This window comes from Muscardinus avellanarius (assembly GCF_963383645.1).
Source record: "Muscardinus avellanarius genome assembly, chromosome: 8".
In the NCBI taxonomy this organism is placed as follows: Eukaryota; Metazoa; Chordata; class Mammalia; order Rodentia; family Gliridae; genus Muscardinus; species Muscardinus avellanarius.
In genome coordinates, this window is record NC_137794.1 from 26,657,662 (window position 1) to 26,663,533 (window position 5,872).

Sequence of the window (5,872 nt, forward strand, 5' to 3'; positions counted from 1 at the left end):
TCTCGAGTAGTGACCTAAAGGCCTCTGCTGGACATCATGGCTGACCAGGCCCCTAGGGGTGACCTGTACCTCTTTTCTGGCAGATCGCGTCCCTTCTGGCAGATCGTGCAGACTCTGGAAAAAAGCAGCCTGCACCTGAAGGCAATTCGGCTTGGGCTACTCTCGAGTATTGTCCTGAAGGCAGCTGCTGGACCCAGAGTTCCAGACCCTTTGGGGGTGTGCGGCCACCCTTGCCCCATTCCCTGCTGCTTCCAATAAACCTTTTACTCCCCTTCAAAAAAAAAAAAAAAGAAGGAATAGGAAACTATATTTCATTATTGTCCATTGTGATAGTAGTTTCTTCTCATTCTATATTTATATTTCTATATTATTGTTATTGTTGAACTTAATATTCTTTTAAGACATATAAATTAATACAACCAACATATATTGATAAATTAATAAGCCATATTATTATCATTTCTATTTTGATATAGGATCTTGCCATGTTGTCCAGGCTGACCTCAAATTCCTGAGCTCAAGTGATCCTCCTTTCTAACCTCCTGAGTACCTGGGACTAAAGATGCATGCCCCTACAACTATCAGAATGATGATTTAAAAAAATACGTTGTAGCATATTTTCAATTCAGGGATGTTACACACTCTCAAAGGTAGAAATAATGAAAAAGTTTGGTTATTCAGGAAGACTAATTTCTGTACCAGTATTGGGAATGGCCTAGGAAGATTTGAGAAAGCTCTGATTATTATATTTCAAAAATAATTTTGTCAAAATGGCGGCCGACCTGGAGAGAGAAAGGCTTGGCTTTGGTCAGGAAGCAAACAGCTATTGAAACTTAGATTGACTTAGCTAAAAGTAATTAGTAAGTCAATAGGACAGGGAGCTAGGGCTTCCCCTTTCTAAAGACAGATCTACAGGATAATCTAGGGAGGATCAAGCAGGGTTTGACCTTGTCCTTCTTGAAAGGAGACACCTCGCCACACCTTGCTGGGGGAGGTACCTTACAGGGTAAGGGGAGGTACCTTACAGGGACATTCGCTATTTCAGAATTACGTAAACAAGATGGAGGTCATGGGTATAAAAAGTCTGGTCTATGTGCTGTATATTGGGGGTGGTGAATTAGCTCAGACCACCCTCCCCCCATGCCGGAATGGCATGGGGCTGTAACTATCTTCTGTATTTCTATTGTTTTAATAAACTTCTTTAAATCTTCAGCAAGTGTTCGAGCTATGTAAACTTATCCTTAGCTCAGGACAAGAACCTGTGTTTTTTTTCCCCCCTGTTTTTCTGTTTATTGGGTTTTGTTGTGGTTTGAGGGAAATTGTGTCCGGGACCCTAACAGATGTCCTCGGGGACAGTTTTCCCACAACCATATTCTCCAAATCCATAACAATTTATATGTACAGAAACTAGGGGTAAGAGACTTATAGAATTAACTTTATTAAATACATAAATTGGACACAAAATTGGTGAGCTTACTGATCTAAAATATTATATTAATTCGTGATATTTCATACACAATTCTGTTCTTTAGAAAATATGTTTCACAAATTGACACATGATGTACAGCTCTAGAAAAATGAATTCATTTTACTTATTAAGTTCTTAATTACTATTATAGCCCTATGAAATTAATACCTAAAAAATCCAATGCTTTTTGCCAAAAAAGCATCAGGTAGGTAGGAAAGTAATCATGGCAGTTCCTTATATATTTATGGGTACAAACACATACAGATATACAAATACTTCTCACCATTTCATTATTTAGGGTTGTATAACAAACGACTGCAAATTTGGTAACCTAAAACAACCACCAATTTGTTACATTTTCCTATTTGGTGGGTCAGGAATTTAAACTAGAATCTGCTGCATGGTTGGTTCCTTTGTTTCAGGTAGGGTCAATGGAGATCACACTGAAAGGTATTCAGCTGATGGAGGGATGCTGAAAGGCAGGGCTCAGTTGACTGACCTTCCCATTATGGGATCTCAAGGTAGTTGAACATCTTATATGGCTACCAGTATTTCAAGAGACTCCACTGGAAAATGCAGGTTCCTTATCTTAGTTTTCAAGCATGTCACTATAGAGAAGACTCTACCTCTCAAGGAAAGGAGAGTAAAGAATGTATGTCAACTTTAATCTACATATGACTAGACCAACAGAAAAAGCACTGAGGCACAGCAACTATCCCTAGACTTTATAAATCACCGGCCTTGGAATGCATAAGCCTGGGTGGACAGCACTTACTTTTGCAGTGAATTCTAGTCCTCTGCCAAGGGGAAATGAATCAAATCCCCAACTCTTAGCGTTGGTTCATGTGTTTTGCAGCTGTCCCATAGTTTCTTCACAAAGCTATTGTCAGCCTAAATAACAATCAGAGAGAAAGTCTCCAAAGAATAATATTTATTTGGGAGCAGCAAAGCATTGCAATGGGAGTATGCATGCCATAGTAAACGATTGGTATACTCAAAGTTTGGCAAGGGGAAGTTTTTAAAGACAAAAAGGAAGCAAATTTACATAAACTGCATGGGTACAGAGTTTACTGGTCTTGAAGATATGAGATAGGACTTTTGTCATCTCGGTGGTAGAAGTACTACTGCTGGGAAAGTGTTCTTTCAGGAGCATCTTGTCGGGATTGCTGCAGTCTTAAAGAATGTTAAACTTTGTTACAGAATTCTGTAATCATTGGAGAAGGGTGCAAAACATGGTGTTCCTATAGAACAAGAACTCTCTTGTAGGCCTAGAGAAAGGACTTAGCTCAGACAGTGGGTATATTTCACTTTCTGGCTTGTCTTGGTCTGACAAGAACAATTTTTCCTAGTATCATCAGCTTTCATACCATTTGACCAAAACGTATTGTTACGGATTGGGAGAATATGGTTTGGGGAAACTGTTCCCCAGGGAACCCTGCTAGGGTCCCGGACACAATTTCCCCCAACCCATAACAAAATCCAAAACGACCAAAAACAGAAAATTACTGCGGGTTCTTGTCCTAAGCTAAGAATAAATATGCATAGCTTGGACAGTTGCTGAAGATTTAAAGAAGTTTATTAGAAAGATAGAAATACAGAAAATAGAAATATAGCCCCATGCCAAAGTGGCATGGGGGGTAACTAGAAATGAATACACCAAAGGGATCACAGGTGGACTGGACTTTTTATACCCATGACCTCCATCTTGTTCACGCAATCCTGACGTAGTGAATGTCCCTGTAAGGTACCTCCCCAATCATGTAGATCTGTCTTTAGATAGAGACAAGCCTAGTTCTCCTCTCCTACTGACTGGTTAATTGCTTTTAGCTAGGTTAATTTACATTGGAATAGTTGCCTGCTTTTAGGCAGAAATCAAGTCCTTGCACAGATTTGCCCTTCACCCAATTTTTGAAATATATTAATAATCAGAGCTTTCTCAAATCTTCCTAGGCCATTCCCAATACTGGTACACGTATTTTGTGTGTCATGTGTCTAATATTAGATTTCAAACTTTTCACAGTCGTGAGCTCATAAAAGACCAGAGCTGGAAGCCACTTCAGAAATATAATCTGGTCCCATTTTACAGATGAGGAAACTAGGGTCTCAAGTAGCCATGTGATTTTCCAAGGGCAGAAAATAATTAGTGACAGAGCCTGGGCTGTCTGTTGCAGTGTTTGAAGAGATAATTCTGAATTATCTGTGTGTTGGATAAAGTGTTCATCAGGTTTTCCTCTTAGAAGTAGCCCATCTGCCTACATCATGAAGCATTTAAAAAGAAACTATTAATTTCAAGTACAACTTTCTTATTTATTTATTTATTTATTTATTTATTTATTTATTTATTTGCGGTACTGTGGATTGAACCCAGGGGCATTCTACCTCTGAGCTACACCCCCAGCCCTATTTTTCATTCTTTATTTCGAAACAGGGTCTCACGAAGTTGCAGAGGACCTCACTAAGTAGCTGAAGACATCCAGATTCAGTGATCTCCTGTCTCAGCTTCCCAAGTGCTGGGATTCTGTTCTATCTTATTTATCTAACCCATTTGTTTCATCCGGTCCAACATGTTTCCTTACCTAACAAGATTGCTGCTTAATCCAAGGTACTGGCCTGTAATTGAACAAGAAGTTTACAGACACTCCTATACATGTTGCTGACTTTAAAGGCTTTCCTTCTACTTGGCAAGTCAAAGTACAAATTCTGTTGTATGCTAGCGAGCGAGAATAACTGTCCATAGCCAATTGTTTGTCCAAAAAGCCACACTTTATTAACAGGTTCGAATCTGGGCCCAAGCACCTCTGCTCAGCAGATAATGACAAGGGCCCCGTCTTTTGTTAACCCCCTCCTTATATAGCATCTTGTTACAAGGTCATTAGTCATTTTATCAGCCTGGACATTCTTGATATTTACAACTTATATACTTGAAAAGCAACCATAAAGCATGCCACTGACATGGGAACGGGGTCCCTCCTCTTCTGGTATGTTTACCCAGATGTTGAGGACTGAGATAACGGGGATATGTGAGCCGGGCTGCTGCTTTCATCTCATCTCTCCCAAGGACAGCCGGGGTTTCTTGCCGGGACTGTCTTTTGACTGTTAATTAAATGGAGGAAATGAGGGAGAGTAGGCTTGGGAACGGTATTTTAAACTAAGCTATAACACCCTAGACATTTTTGAAATTTATAACTTCTATGTTTAAATTGCCTGACGAACCATAGATGTTCAGGGGTTTGCAGGGGCTCACAGAAGAGGAGAGGAGGGTCTCTTGTCTATTAAACATTTGTTCAGACATAAGAGTAGTGGGGCTGGCTCTGGGCTGGCACTTCTTTACTATCATACGATGCCCAGTTCTTTTTTAAAAACTGTTAAGAGGAAGACAGGCCTTAAGACAAAGTCAGCATTATAAAACTTTATTGTAGATACACCAATTTATTGGTCCCATCTCTACACATCTATACTATTAATTCAGACTAAAATCTAAGCAATTGATTAAAAGCATATCATAAGATTTCTTTGCATTATAACAACTTATACCTACAATTTTTAAGATAACAGGGGCCTGGGGTAGAGGATCCCTTATCTGAGGTATGCAGTCTGGACACAGACGGTTGTTAAAACTTAAACTAAGCCTTAATACCTAGCTTAAAACAAAACACTTGAAATACGGCACAACAATTCTACCCTAGTCACTTTTCTCTGGGCCATTTATTTGATTTATTTTTAAACGTTAAGTACTTCTATAACTTGGTTCCCTCTTCTGTCGTTATTTACAGAACAGACCAAGGGGCCAAGGATTCTTCTTTTAGTATATTCTAAGGATTCTGAGATTTTTTTTCTACACAGTGCACGGATTTGGAGGGGTGTTAAGAGTAAAACTAAAAAATCAAAGCCCTTGGCCTAGTTGTTAAAGCTCCTTTTGTTTCAAAAGTCCTTTGCTGTTTAGATGGGCGACAGCCTTGACTTGCCCAGAGTGCCGTAGTAGACCTTGGACTTCCTGTTTTGGGTGCCGGGTCACCAGGAGCTTGTGTCTTTAGCGACCGCAGCTAATTTATCTTCCTCCTGGGCGGCCTGGAGAGGAGGTGAGGTGTGGGCAGGGCCCGCAGAGGGCGACACCTCCGGGCCGGGCCGCTCCCCAGGCCGGAGACCAGAGCCCGCGGCTCCGCGGTGCGGCGGGCGAGGCGCGGGCACCGTGCGGTGGCGGGCGCGCGCGGGGCTGGGGCGGGCGCGCGCGGGGCTGGGGCGGGCGCGCGCGGGGCTGGGGCGGGCGCGCGCGGCGCGGGGGGCGGGCCGGCGGCCCGGGCTCCTCCCCGCCCTGCGCCGGGGCGGCCGGCCGTGCGCGGGGCGGGCTCCTGCGCGGCCAGCCGGGCCCTCGCGCTGCGCCCCGCCGCCCGGCGCGCCTCTTCA